Raw genomic sequence first — 16020 nt, 5'->3', positions numbered from 1 at the left:
TGAGGACACTGCTTTAAAGTGCATCAGAGAATTCATACTAGAGAGATTTCTCATAAATGTAAGGTCTCCCAGCTGACTAGACTGATTCTGAGGCCCTTAGATGCAGTTCATAGAGTCCTTATTTAGCCCCCATCGACAGAGATAATCTCTCCTCTCTGAAGAGGCCTCTAAAGGTATAAAGATTTAGTATTGTCCTCCCATCTCCCTTCAGGGAGGGAGAGGTATGCTGGTTGACCCAGAAGATTCTGCGTGGGGCAGATGGTATTGGTAGAGCCTTGGTATTAACTATGATCCCCAGGCAAATGGAATGCAATAAGATTATGGATGGCCACTTAGCCATCTGATGGGCCTGAGGTGTGATAAAAAATCGTTGACTGGGCTGCAGAAATGTATCACATACTCAGCTGTTTTCCTGATGTTTCTCATGCTGCTGCATGATGGCCATTAGGATGGCCACTGTGAAGCATAAAGAATTGGAGTCACCTTAATTTAAAAAAAAAAAAGCATCACAAGAGCCTGTGCTGATATTGATGAGGTTGTAAAGAAATTCAGTTAAGTGCAAGTAAATGGTGGGAGTAACTGTGACTCTCTTAAGGTAACCAAATGCCTTGTCATTTAATCCGTGGCATGCGTGAAAAAATGAATAAGATTCCCATTGTGATCAAGGGATATAAACAGGGAGTTTACAGGAGAAATCAAAACTTTCCTTAGTCATTAAAAAAATGCTGAAAATTACTATTGTTTAGAGAAATGCAAATTAATACAACTACAATATCATCTCATATTTATCAGATGGGCTAACATGACAAAAAAAACCAACAAATTCTGAATGGGATGTGGGAAAATGCACAATAATTCTACAGAAATTTGTAACTGCTCAGAGGGTTATAAAACTGCATCTCCTTTGTCCCAGCAATACCACCTCTAGGTCTGTATCACAAAGAGATCAAAGGTAAAGTACCTATTTGTACAAGAATGTTTATAGTAATTCTTTTTCTGGTGGCAAAGAACTAGAAATTTAAGGGATTATCTATCAGTTGGCAAAAGGCTGAACAAGCTGTTGCATATGATTGCGATGTGATAGTATTATGCTATAAGAAATAATGAGGACAATGGTTTCAGAAAAACCTGGGGAAACCTTTATGAATAGATGCAGAGTGCAATAAGCAGAACCAGGAGGTCATTGTACACAGTAAAACAATATTTTGATGATCAATTGTGAATGATTTAACTACTCAAATCAAGACAATGATCTAATACAATTCCAACAGGCACATTATGAAACATGCCTTCCATTCCCAGAGAGAACTGACAGTGTAAAGAATCATGTTTTCATTTTTTTGTGACTTAGATAATAGAGAAATATATTTTGCATACTTTTACATGTATAATTTCTATATTACTTCTCAATGTATATAGGAAAAGAGCATTTAGAAGTCAAAATTTTAAAGGATGTTAAAAATAAAATTTTTTTGAATGAAGAAAAAAGGGAGATAAGGATTATGGATAAGGGAGATGGGAGGATTAGGTGAGTTTGTTGAGGATGAGGTAGACATCAGCATGTTTGTAGGCAGTAGGGAAGGAGGCAGTAGACAGGGAAAGATTGAAGATGAGTGAGAGAGTGGGAAACATAGAAGGGGAAAATTATTAGAAGAGATGAAGTAGAACAGGACCACTTGTGTAGGTAGAGGAGTTTTCTTTGGCGAGGAGTAGGACCACCACTTCACTTGAGACGGGAGTGGAAGAGGAGATGGTTGCAGCACTAGTCATCTGAGTGATGAAAGAGGAGAAGGTGGGAGAGAGAGAGAGGGAACTAGGTGAATGCCTTCAATTTTCTTCTAGTAAAAGATGAGCCAAGGTCTTAGCTGAGAGGTTTTGGGGAAACAGGGGCTATGGGAAATTAGAGGAGGGATGAAAAGGTTTGGAAGAACTGCTGTGGAGAGTGAGACAATGAGTTGATAAGGGAGTTGTAGAAGGATTGCCTAGCATCAATGAGCACCCAGTTCAGGTTGTGTAACATAAATTTTTAGTGATTTTTTTCTACCTTTACTAAGAGGCAAGTATATAGGAGCATGAGTAGTAGATGGTGGGAGTGAGCCAAGGCTAAGACTTAGAAAGGCATAATCAGTGATATCAATAGTGGGGCAGGGACTTGAGAGAAAAGAACAATGTACAGTTGAACTGGCTGACCAAGGATTCAAGATGGAGAAAAGAGGAGATAGTGACTAATGAAAGAAAAATGACTTGGGAAAGAACTGAGAGGTCAAGGGATTGGAAGTTTGATATGAGAAGGAAGAGGGATAGATGGAAAGCCAATAGATTATGGACAGATAAGGGGATTTCAAAGTTCTTGAACATGGAGGTGGTGCATTTTTGGGTGATGTTAAGATCGTAGGTTAGACCATCTTTGTATATCATTGAGAAAGGGTGGAAGAATAGATTATTGGAGTGAGTAGGTATAGCAGCAAGCACCCCAGCATCACCAACGTGGCTGCTAACACAGGTTCTTAGATCTGCTTTTCTAAAGGAAAGCAACTCAAAATGGGTTAACAATCTTGTTTCAATGAAACATATGTCATTTGCCTAGTTCAGGGAGAAAAGGTCACCACCCCAAACTTCAGAGAATACAAACAAATTACAAGCAGAAGTTACAAGAAGACAGAAACAGATCAAGCAGACAGGCCTCCAACTGTCTGACCATTACATCCATACCTAGTCACAGTTACCAGAGAGGTAAGCACCAACATCTGGGTTTTCAAAGCCTAGGGGCTCAACAGCTGCCCAGAGTCTCATCTGGTCAAATCATACAACACTTCTCAAAGTGAGCCCCAAAGCAAAGCCTCACATCAGGGTTTATATAGCCTTCTCCTGGCTTAGAGAATGTAACAACCTTCTTGACCCATTGCCCAATCAAAAAGCATTCCCAAAAACCAAGACTCCCACTGGAGGCTCCAGGTGCACTTAAGCCTATGAAAGGGCCTAGGGACAGGGAAGATCTTAAATTTCCATTCCCATAACAGTAGGTTGAGGAACTGAATAGTGAGCATGTTTAAGGGAGTGTCTATATATATGTTGAAGTCCTCTAGTATGAGGAGGAGAGAAAGATTGTGAGCTGGGTATTGAACTCATTGAGAAAAGGGGAAGTCTGTATCCAACAACTACCAAAATTTTGACTGAGTGGAATATGTGTATTGTATAGACCTTAAAGGATGGAGAGATTACTGAGTAATTATGGTAGGGAGTAAACCTGAAAGTGTCAATTACAGGTTCTCCTGGTTTATGGGTATGACTCATTCTCCAGTTCAAAAAACTTCAGAAACTCCCTATTACTTCTAGGGTAAAATGTCATCTCCTCAGTATGACATTTTAAGACCATCTACAATTTAGCTTCAACCTACCTTTCTCACCTTATTATACACTATTTTATTTTCGTATACATTAGATTGTAAGATCTTTGAGGACATAGATTATTTATTTTTATTTTTTGCTTTTTGGAGGGGGGGGGATAGGGCAGTTGGGGTTAAGTGACTTGCCCAAGGTCACAAGGCTAGTTTTGTGTTGTGTCTGAGGCCAGATTTGAACTCAGGTCCTCCTGACTGCAGGGCTGGTGCTCTATTCACTGTACCACTAGCTGCCCCAATAGATTATCTTTTATCTCCTTTTGCATCACCAGTGTTTAACAAAGTGCCAGACACATAGTGGGGACTTAAATGTTTATTGATTGATTGATTGACTTTGTGTTCAGTTAAGCTATTATACTAGCTGTCCTCCAAATTTTATATTCAGTCTCCTTCCATTGTGAGAATTTTCCCCTGTACTGTCTTCATCTTCACCTTTTTAGAGTCATTCATCAGCTTTAAAAGTGTCAGCTCAGTTGCTATCTCCTCCTAAAATTTTCCTGGAGTCTCTTCCCCACCCCAGGTGTTTGTGCTTTCTCCTATTTCAAGTTTTCTTTGTCTAATCTCTCCATTCCCCCTTTCACTCCACCTTTTAAAAAAAATCCTCAGTAGAAAATAAACTCCTTGAGGACAAGGACTATTTCTCTGGTATCTTTTAATAGAGCAGTCACTTTAAAAATATTTTCCTAATTGGACTGAATTGAGTCACACTATAAAATAATGTAGTAAAAAAAAAGTAAACACCAAGAAAGGACACCTTTCCAGGAAAAGAGAAGAAACATGCTAAAATAAGAATCACAGAGAAAGGAATGGAAATGATGGCAAAAGATGATAAATTCAGAAGGCACCCCCCACACACACACACACACACTAGATTGCCCCATAATTCAAGCTAAGAATTATAATAACCTTTGGTTGAGTCATTTCTCATGGAACAGCTTAAGAACTGACTCCAGCATGAAAAATGGCATGTCCAGTGGATCTTATTGCAGCCTGATATAATGGGAAGTGCTCCTGGGATACAGGAGGACGGTGGTGCTCATGCTAGATCCATTTCCACTTTGCTATCTTGAGTTACTTGATAACTTGGCACGGGACTTTCGTCAGCCGGTATTCCCTATTGGGTTTCAAAGTCTAAAAAGCTTTTCCAAGCACAGTCATCAATCATCCTAGTAAAGAGAAACATATATTAATTACCTAGAAGCTAAATACTTTTGCAATTCCTTTAATGAAATTTAAAAAAAGATTATATGATTCAAATTGCCTTATGGACAACTGGAATTCCTTTAAAAAATGAGATTTCTAGGTTTACTAATATTCAAATATTGCAATGCAAGGGATTAAAATAATATATATTGGCCCTACCCTTAGAAAATCCTGAATATTAATTTGAAAGGAAGAAACAAACCCCTTTATTTCTCTTCATCCATTTCTAAAGTCACTGTTGCTACATTTTAAGGGTGTGTTTTCTTATGTTCCCTTTCCCTCTCCTGTCCTATTTCTTTCCCCTGTTCTACTTTCCTCTCTCACTCCTCTTCATCCCCTCAAATGATTTTGCATGCTGTCTTTGTCTCTACCTCTAACTTTTATGCTGTCTCACTGTTTCTGTCTGTTTTTCTCTCACTGTGATTTTGTAAATAAGATAAATTTTGGTATCTAGAATTGTTAAGAAATAAATATAGGACTTTTGTTTATTTCCTTTTCATTTCAACTGGGAGTCTATTGCCCTTGATAATAACTAATACTATTTTCTCCTGGAGGCTTAATTAACTTTTTTGTTATTAGATGGTTTATGAAAGATCGATATAAGAGCTTCATAGACAATTATTGTCTTTTTTGTTTATATAGACTAATTCCCTTTAAAAATTCACTTTATTTTCAATAGAGGAAGAATTCACGTATGTTTTTCAATGGAGGAAAAGCTACATTTTTTCAATGACAAAACATCTTAGATGAAAAGTAAGATTCATTCATTGTCCTCCTTTTATCTACCTAGTCTAGCCAAGCATCAAGATACTTTGAAACATCTGGATGACTGGCTGATTTTTTTTTTCACTATGCATGTGGATGGTTTAGCATTCTGTAGGTAATTTCCCATTTTTTTTCCCCCTGGGAATTATAGAAAGGTGGGTTCTACTCTGAAATTTTAGTCATATAAATTGAACAAAAAAGTAAATTCTTTGTGGCGATGCAGAATTTCCTGTATCTTTGGCAAAGGATTCTAACTCAGGAAAAGTTTGTATTTTGCACATTCTGAGAGAAGCTACAATGGCATTGAACCCTAACCTTTTTTCTTGACACTAACAGAGAAAAGTACAGGAGAAGGACATGGGTTAAGATATACACCCTCTATTTGAAAACATTCCTTGACTAGCCAGATCTCTTGACCATTACTCTTCTGATGTGAGAAAAATAGACAACAAGGATTCCCTAGACTGCGACTCCTCTTTTCCCAGTGGTTTGCAATGTGATCTCTAACCTAATAAAGGCAATCTAACAGCATGTGACCCTGTGTTTGGAACCCAAACCCAGAAGTTCTTTCAGGCAAGGTCAAAACAATGTTCCCTGTGTAATTCTTGCTAAAGCCATCTGTACCACTGGAAATATATAAGGCCCCAAATCCTTCTGGAGTTAGTAACAGATTTATCCATGAATCCTTTGTAACTCGTATGCCAGAAAGAAAGCTCATGACAACCCCTGAGGGGCAGAGAGCTATGTCATGCCTGCGAATTTGCAGTTGAGTGGGTGAGGAATAGAACGAAGGTGTCTTTGAAATGAACAGTGTACCTCTGTAGAGGAGGGATTCATGGACTAGAGTGGAATTAAGAGCAGGAATAGACATAAAAATATCCCAGAAATTGATGTGCACCAGCCTCAACCCATTTCTAAGCTGAGGAGGTCCCTGAAGTGAAAGGATTTTTCTCTTAGTGATAGTGGTATATTCTATGTGTATAACACTCTCCAGTTTAGAAAGTGCTTTCATGCCTATTACCTCATTTGTTCCTCAGAACATCAGGATTATTTCATATGCAACATCTCATTTGAGCCCACCTACCCAGTGAGGTAGATAGGGCTGATATTACCTTCATTTTATAGATGAGGAGTGCAGAGAGTTTGTCAAGTCAAAAAACAATGGTTAGGTGTCAGTTCGGGGGAAAAAATAAACAACCAACCTCTGCTTTAAAGGAACTGAGATTTTACTCGGGGAGACAAACAACCATGTAATGTACACATACATGCATATTAATATGTGCATGTATATTTATGTGTCCTTAATGCAAACATTTATACACACAAATACACTTATATACACAGATACACATGTATATATACATATATGCATAATATATACTTCTATGCATGCATGTACACATATACACAAAACACATATGTATGTGTGTAAACACACAGATGGAAACATATATGCCCACTAAAGCTCTACCATTAACATGAATCATAACCATTAACATCTGCCAGGGGGCAGAGAGATGAGAAGGGAACACATCCTTGACATGGTGGAGATAGCTATAGGAAAGGATAGTGCATTGGAAAGAGACAAAGTTCCTGATGATGTATTAATTGGATGACCATGGTGGTTTGCCTACTTTCCTTCTCTGGGTCTCAGAATTTTTATCAGAAGGGGCTAGACCTAGGTCACCTGTAAAGTCTCATCTAATTTTTAGTTCTATAAACCAATTATGTGCCCAGGGTCATATAGATATTCCCAGTGTGAGGAATAGCCCATAGAAAGGCTTCTTTTCTGATTTCTTAGAAAACCTACATTCTTTCATTCAGAGAAGACCCTCAGGTTGGACATCATTTGCATTGTTTCTTATATAAAAAATCAATTTAAAGTGAGACTTCATTCCTTATTACATTCCAAGATATTGCTAAACCATGATAAGAAGGAAACATTTATTCCCATAGGCGTGTTCTATCCAAGCTCTTCAATAAGGTCTCCTTGACTTGGAATAAGCCTACTGAGAACTTTACATTTCTAAAATACTGCTTAAATTGTTCAGTGCATTTAATCCCCAAACTCTTAGTACAGATAGCACTGGTTTCATTATCACTGCCAATCTCCTCTGGGTAATGGACCAAAAGTCATTTGTACTTGACTGCATTTCTCCTTTCTAAATCAATCATATAACTTAGTTTTTAATCCTTTTTCTCAGTATAAGTATTCTTAGAATATACTATAAATGGTACTCCTGGTATTTTCTTAAAATCTTTCATTTTGGGGTAATTTCTTCAATCTTGTCTTCTATTTCCCTACCTCAATACTGCTAATAGGTATGTTGAATCAGGAAAGCAATGTCAGTGGTTACATTGTTTTCTTTTGACCACTACACTTGTCTTATGCTAACTGAATATCATGTTCCCCCAATATGGAAAGTTTGGAGTTACAAGGGCCTGCTTCTCACTGGGGGTTTGTTACTGGCAAGACTCAGCAGTATGGGGGAAGATTGGGAACTGAAGGGAAATGGCTTCCATTGTTGGACTGCATCCTTCTGGAAAACCCTCCAGCATCAAGTTCATGATTATTACATTCACCAATACCTCTCTTAAACTTCAAAACTCCTGATAATATTAAGGTGTCATTTAGAATAATATTCCTGGAGGAAAGGGCTTTTAAAATTCAATTTGAGGAGGAAGAACCCAATGTACCCAATTTCATTTATTTATATAAGCAACTGACCTAGTTATTAACTCTTCATTGGACTTGATCACAAACTATCTACTGTTACTCTAGATGAAGTCACACTAAGGCAGATCACAGTTTCTATTGCATTTCTATTATTTAAACATTATATTTATAGTATTTAATATTATATATAATATATATCTATTATTATATATAATATAATATTCTATTATATAACAATTTCTATTACTTCCTTCACTGTGAAGTGAATTCAGCCTAAAGTCTTGTTATTTTCTTTCAATTTAGCCTAAAGTCTTGTTAGTATCATCAGCTACCAGATTACATTGTTGAATAATACTGAAATTTCAGTTCATTAAAACTCATAGATTTTGTTTTTTAGAAATATCTTCCAGTCACACACCTCTATATTGTACTTGTGGAAGGAAGGCAGTTTGGTCCAGTGGAAAAGGCATGGGCTTTAGAATTAGAGGAATTGGCTTTGGTTGCAAGCTTTCACTTACTGCCTCTGTGATGTTGGACAAGCCATTTAAACTCACTGTGCCTCAATTTCTCATCAGTAAAATGAGGGAGTTGTACTCAATGACCATTAAAGAGCTTTAAATCTCTGAGCCAGAGTCGTTGTTATTGTTTCTGCTGTTGTTTTGGAATCCAAGTATCAGACTTTACATTTCTTCCCATTATATTTCATTTTATTATATTTGGAATTATGATTTAGCTTGTCCTTCAGGATCTTGACTTTTGCTATCCAGTGTGTTGGCTATTCCTTCCAACTTGGTGCCATTTTCAGATTTTATAAGTTTATTATCTATGTTTTCACTTAAGTCATTAATTAAAAATATCCCATAAAACAAGGCCGAGAATAAATCTCTGGGGAAGTAGACTAGGGATCTTCCTCTGGCTTGAGGGTAATAAGGGTCTTTGGTCCCATCATTCAACCAGTTCCAAATCCATTTAATTGTTTTGGGCCACATCTGAATCTAATTCACAGTGATAGCAAAAGAGACTCTTCAAAAGTTTTGTTAAAATCTAGACAAATCTTACCTACATCATCCTCCTGATCTAAAAATTTGGCCAGAAGAGGTTGGTCTGCCTTGAACTGGAACCATCTATTTAATAACAAAGCTAGAGCTTGGACCCAGTATTATGTACTACTTGATTTAGAATTCCAACTCTTTGTTCTGACAAGTTTTATTTCTCACTTATCCTACTCTTTTGCAGCTACTTCACTTATTCTTCATCCTCATCAGGATCATAAGGGCCCTTCTCTTCTATTTTCCCAATTTACCTGGAATCTTCTGACACCAATCTAGACCCCATGGCCAGTTACTTCAATGTGACTCTATACTACATTCCCTCATCCCCTTGCCCTTTCACCATGTTTACTATGTCAATTTCACCTCTATACTTGATATTTCTCTTCCCACAAGACCCTTTACTGATAGAGAAATCAACACCACCATGTGATCTACTACCATTTCATATTGTCTAACTTATATTTGGTCTTCTCTGCTGCATTACAATTTGGTTATTCATTTTTATTAATCTATATTATTATAATCTATCATTAATTATTAATCTATAGAGATTAACTCCCTATTGATTTTCCTATAGTGTTCATTCATAGCTTTTTCTAAACTCCCCAAACCTATAGTCACATACTCACCTTCCTTGGCAGATGATCTCATATCAAAACAACTGCATACATTGAGTCACCCACAGGTCTTTTAAATCATCAGGCTTTTACCCATTATCTCTGAATTTCTTCATGTACTAGAGTAAGGAGTTTCTTCCCATTTTTCTAAAGCTAATTTCCACTTGTTCTTTTGATCTTCTCTCTTGCCTCCTCCAAGAGCTACTTCTTAAATTGTCCTCTTTTTCTCATTTCCCCCCTCATGTTCACTTTCTCTTATCTTGAACTGACTTTTCCCACAAAACATGATCAAGCTTCCTCTATTCTAGAAAGAAAAGAAAAGAAACTGGACTTGAGTCAGAGAAGATCACATTTGTATAATCCTTTGAAGTTTATAGATTGTCTTCCTTACAACAATCTGCAGATAAATGAAGCACAAATATTATTACAGCCATTTTATAGATGCAGAAAAGGAGGCTGAGAGAAATTGGAACTTACTCAAGTAAGTAAATTTGCTACCTATTGGAGTTAACAATAGAGCCCAAATCTTCTGTTTCTAAGACCTGTAGTTTTTCTACTATACCACACTGCCACAAATACAGTCCTGTTACCTACTTTTCTTAGGCAAGAACTTAGATCCCTTAATTGGTCATTTTACATTAAGATGCATTTTCCAAGTTGTATAAGAAGTGAGATCTTCAAATCCTTCTTAGAGCTTTTGATAGCTCCTACAGAATAAAACAGGGAGTCAAATAAGTCTAAAAACTTACAAACTGACTTACTCTCTCTAAAGGAGGAAATTTTGTAGGTGCCAAGAACAAATAAGTCTGAGATTTCAGAGCATGGCACTTGATAAATACTTATTGAAGAGCTAGCTACCTAACTGATTCAATGAATGAATGGTTGCTCCCTGGCATAATTCCAGAAAGCCTTCAGCTACAGTGTCTGCTTGGCTACATTGAGGATAGTTAAGTGGTCAAGGTGGCAGAAGCCCCTATTCACATATGGCCTATCTCTTCTTCAAACTACCCACTAAAGCCATAGGGATCAGAGTAGGAAAAATAGAGTTATACAAAAAGCTCATGATCACTTGGCTTATCCTCAACAGCTCCTCTCTTTTAAGTGACTCTGGGTTCTCCATGGCTATATCAGAAGAATACAAGCTCTGGTAGAATTCACCATTTTGGAAAGGCCTGGGGTATGGGATGACCATCTGTCTGTGGCCTGAGATAAGCCTGGCTAAGTTTTGAGAAACTTGTCAACAGAAGACTGGTTTCAGATCATCCTCCCCTTTTCTAAAACAAGTCAAGTCAACAAGCATTTAATATGTACTTACTGTGTGCCAATCACTTAACCACAGGGAGGCCTGAAATTGGTTACAAATGAGTGAAGTTAGTACCTCTATCATAGATAGAGGTACTTATTCAAAGTGATAAAATTGAGACTAGCTTTAAACTACAGCTATTTATACTTGGCAACCTGTAATAATACATTGTATTATAGAGTTATTCTCATTTTAATTAAATCATGGAGAATTTACAGACTAGTATCAAAATAGGGTGTTAGACTTGTATTCAGGAAGAGCTGGGTTGAGACTACATCAGCTAAGTGATCCTGGGTTTTTAACTCTCTGTGTTTCAGTTTCCTCATCCGTAAAATAAGGGGTTGGACTTGATCTCTAAGGTATAAAAATATATGACCCTATGACTTAGTCTGCCATGCTTTCCTCTCTTCCATGCTTCTTAGTCTGAATAGAAGCAGAAGACACGAGAACTATATTTGAACATAGCAATCATATCATCCATAACTCTCCTTTTGTAGAGAGATAAAAACTAAAGCCTAGAGGGTTTAATTAACTTGCTCAAAGTCACATAAATAATGTCATTTCCTATATATGTGATTCTTTTAATCATGCGATAATTTATGATCCCATCATGCATTAATGGTAGTGATGGGGAAGAGTAAGAGTAGAGAAAAGGGTGAGCAGGGTTTGCTCCACAGATCTGGTGGCCTGAAAATGTGTTGATTTGATATAGCACCATAACTACAAACATTTGCAACATTTTTCTCTCTCCAGATTATAGAAGTTGTCCATACTCCTTTTACTAGTTTCCCAGGTTTTCTCATCTTTCTGTTTACTAAATGCCTTTTATACAGAGAATTGACCTCTAATGTCTTATTTATCTTTTTGTAAGATGCATTTTCCAACAGGCATAAGTACAGATGTCATCTGCAACCCCTTTCTGGAGCTCTTGATATCCCATACAGAGTAATAGCTACCTGAGTGCTTCTGAAAAACAGACACACTGACTTGCTTTCTGTAGAGGAGAAACTTTTTGTACGTGCAAGTGCAAAAGCTCCTTCAAATTCTGTTCTTTGGGTGTTCTACCTTCACTTAAGAACAAATCAACTACATTTGAGAGGTAAAGTAGGAGAACAAGATTCCCCCATGAGGGGATTTTGAGAGTCTCTGAAAACCAGACTGATAAAATACTTGGACAAGTTAATCACTCCAGACTGTCACGTCTCACAGTAGGAGTTAGAGACTGGAGCTGCTTGGTAAACCTCTGTTCTTCTGATCTATGACTGAAACTGTGTTTCCTTTAAAAATAAATCTTGTTTTTCTGGTCCCCATGTGTTTCACAGCCTCCCAAGTCGAGACATATCTAGTCTTATTATAGTATTGTTATCTCAGGTTCCTCAGTAATCACCTCCTTTCCAAAGCTCTTGATTAAATCATTTTACCTAAAACCCTGTTAAATACTTAAATCCTATCTGAGTCTTGGAATGGAGGTTCCATATTAAATCAGTAAAAAAGGAAGTTTTGGCTACTGCTGCATGTATTTTCTGGGTACCTTAGTAGAGGTAGACTATTTTACTGTATCAAACAGGTAAATATTTATTGAGCCCTCCAAAGGTGCATGGCACTCTATGAGACTTAGGTTAAGTGTATAAACTTCTCACCAGCTCTAATATCAGTTTTATCATTTTGTGTGTCAAGTATCCCCAGAGATGATGGAGAAGGGCCTTCAGGCACTATGCAGTGGAACCACTTGACTCAGCCAGGCTCCTAATGGTTGAACACTAACATGACTTGGATGTTTAGAGTAAATCCCTCTTAGAGAGGGAAAAAATCCTTGGAGAGAAGACAAGGACTTGGCTGGTTGGGTCTTTTACCCATGATATAGTAAGCTTAATTTTAAGAAGTACAGAGCAAGTGGTTTATCTACTTATCACTAACAATACCTAATACATAGCATGTATTATATGCCATGCACTGTGCTACAATAAATTATCTCATTTGACCCTCACAACAATCTTGCAAGTTAGGTGCTATTATTATCTCCATTTTACAGTTGAGGAAACTGAGGCAAACAGAAGCTAAATGGCTTGCCATGGGTCACACAACTGGTAAGTGTCTGAGGCCACATTTGAATTCAGGTCTTCCAGATTCCAGGCTTAGAACTTTATCCATTGCATCTGATAGCTGCTTTTAAGCTATTGTGACAATTCAGCAAATTATGACTCTGAGGCACTGAATGCTATTCTCAAGACCCACAGATTTTCTAAATTCATAGACAGCTTTATCCTCCCTTGATTGTAAGATCAAGTATACAATTTTTTTTCAAAAACTAAAATTTTTTAAAGGAAAAAATTTTAATTCATTTTAAACTTAAGCAAAATGAGAAAAGAAAAAAAGTTTCCAGCAGAACACAAAGAGAAGATTCAATATAAAACAATAAATTTCCGTTTTAAATAGTTTACTTGTTTTTTAAAATCTACGTAATAAATACTACACATTGTTTTCAAAGCTACCCAGCTCCTCTCCTTCTGAGCTTTCTTTTGTTCACTGCTGTGCACTTTTAAACTTTTTTACTCCCTCCCTTCCCACCCTGCCCTACAGAAGGCTACAATTAAACACACACATACATATACACACACATACACACATATGCATATGCACACACACATATATACATACATACACATATATCTATATACATCTATTTTTCTATACAAATATATACAGACATGTAAGACCATCATATACATATTTCTCTTTTTCAGCTTTTTTTCTGGAGGTGGATAGCATCTTCCTTGGTTAAGTATACTATTTACTGTACTATAGTGACCAAGAGTGGATTGAAAGGATCAGAGGACAACCTGGGTTCAAGTCCTGCTTCCCCTGGGATTGATTTGTGTGACCTTTGGCTAGTCATTTTAGTTCTCCAGGTCTAATTTCCTAATCTGTAAAATGAAGGGGTTGGCCTATATGGTGTTTCAATTCCATTCTGGGTCTCGATCCCTGATACTGAGTATACTGATCCCTCCAAATAGAAATGACCCCACTTTCTCCATCTCCCAGTCCTCTCTTTTTGACCTCTCTGTACATTTGCATAATACTAACTGAAATAAAAGTCTTATGTATACCTGTCTAATCCCCCCACTTCCCCTCTCACCATTCTGCTAGATTGTAAATTCTCTAAAGGCAAGTACTATATTATTTTTGTTTTTACATTTGTATCCCAAGCCTCTAACACAGATGCTGAGCACATGGCAGATGTTTAAGTCTTTGTTGTGTTCCCTGAAATACTTGGGGACAATAGAACAATGGATGAGGCCAGAGCCCAGAGGTTTTAACATGAAAACATCCCTCAGGGCACAGACTACTTGCCTTTTTGTGTGTTTCAAAAGCTTTCTTTACCCTGTGGGTACTTAACATGTGCCAAACCTTTTTAGAACTAAAGCCTATGAAAAACAATAAGGAAGAAGACTTGGGAAAACCAACTTGTTAGAAGAAAATGAAAGAAATAGCTTCTCATGGGGAAAATGACAGAATATTCAGAAGGGACCAGAAGAAAGGATGGTTATTAAGATACTACTCTCTCAGTTTCTAAACTGAACTTTTGCTCACAGCAGGTGAATGATGGTTTCCTCCTACACTTAAACTTCCTCCCCTGCCGGTGTACAGTCTGTTAAGTAAACAGAGACTTTATACTGAGAAAGGAACATTTCTCTATTTTGGCTATGAGTTGTTATTTTTAAAGCTTCATTCTCCAAACATTTTCTCCATCCTTGTTTATTATTTTTTTTCACTAGAAAGAAAAAATGCTACTTAAAAAAAATCTAATTTGTTGTGTGATCTCTCAACACAAAAAGCCACCTCACTATTCTGAGTGACCAACTTTATTGAGTGACCATCTATTGGATATTTCTCACATGCCTCAGAGACTCCCGCCTTTAATGCATGCATTCAGTTTTATAGTCAAGGCAAATTGCAGGGTTAAGAAACTTTTCTGGCAAATCAGGCACGAAATCACACCTGAACTGAATTACCTTAAAAAAAATCTAAATTTTAAATATGGTTTGATATACACTACACACTGAGATCACTGGTTCAAGACATCCAGACATGGGTTATGAGAAGTAAGCCAGATCTTTCTATTACAAGTCTTTCTTCTTACACCATAGATATTTTTGATTAGCTGTTGTTTAAGGAAAGTCAATATCCTACTGTTTTTGTAAAATTTTTGCTTGTGTATGATTCTCTTTTTTTGGACCAAATCTGTAATTTCATTTTTATAGGGGGACTCTAAAGGTGGAAACTTTTTTTTAACCAATACAGATTAATGCCTACTCAGCAATTTATAATCTCAGGTGCCTGGGGAAACTGATGAAATTTTTTTACACCTCCCTAATTAATTCATTATCCCATTCACCACATCAGCCTAAACAAACCTTTGCATTCCTCCTCAACCTTCCTATGGCTTCCTCAACCCCACCTCTCAGTGAGAATCTCATTTCATATTTTACTGAAAAATTGAGGCCATTCACCAAGAGCTCCCTCTTCTCCTCTCACACATTTCTCTGATGTCTTCTGTTTTTATTTCCTCCTTCATCTCTGTCTCATATGAAAAAGGTCACCTTCCTCTTTGTCAAGGCAAACTCCTTTATATGCACAAAAGATCCCATTTTGTCCTTTCTTCTCCAGAAAATTATTCACTCTATCTCCTCGATTTTCTAACCACTTTTCGACCTTTTCCTTTCTACTGGTTGTTTCACTTTTGCCTAAAAACACATCCATCTCTCCCTCATCCTCACTTTATCTGTCCATTTCTGCTAGCTAACATCCCATGTCTCTCCTCCATTTTGTGGCAAAACTTCTTGAGAAAACCATCTACAATTCATGCCTCCATTTCCTTTCTTCTTATTCTCTTAACTCTGCAGTTTCACTTCTGATTTCATTGTGCAATTGAAAATCCTTTCTCCAAAATTATCAGTATTCTCCCAATCTCTGCATCGTCAATCATCTTTGACGATCTCTC

The 16020-nt window shown here is 37.1% G+C and overlaps 1 protein-coding gene and 1 long non-coding RNA gene across 5 annotated transcripts in view; one reads left to right on the top strand and one right to left on the bottom strand.

Annotated features, from left to right (window-relative positions):
• The window catches only part of LOC138147280 (uncharacterized), a 121415-nt gene extending 116972 nt beyond the window's left edge, over positions 1-4443 (bottom strand). The window contains exon 1 of the long non-coding RNA XR_011164764.1: positions 4308-4443. This is a non-coding gene — a long non-coding RNA (uncharacterized lncRNA). The remainder of the gene's footprint in view (positions 1-4307) is intronic.
• ESR1 (estrogen receptor 1) overlaps positions 1-16020 on the top strand; it is a 376096-nt gene that overhangs the window by 314603 nt on the left and 45473 nt on the right. The window lies entirely within an intron of this gene.

The sequence above is a fragment of the Petaurus breviceps genome, unplaced genomic scaffold (genome assembly GCF_028583685.1).
Source record: "Petaurus breviceps papuanus isolate PSGF00001 unplaced genomic scaffold, PetGlider_PUasm1.0 90784, whole genome shotgun sequence".
NCBI classification, from domain to species: Eukaryota; Metazoa; Chordata; class Mammalia; order Diprotodontia; family Petauridae; genus Petaurus; species Petaurus breviceps.
The sequence above is the reverse complement of the archived record's forward strand: the minus strand, read 5'-3'. Positions and strand labels throughout refer to the sequence as shown.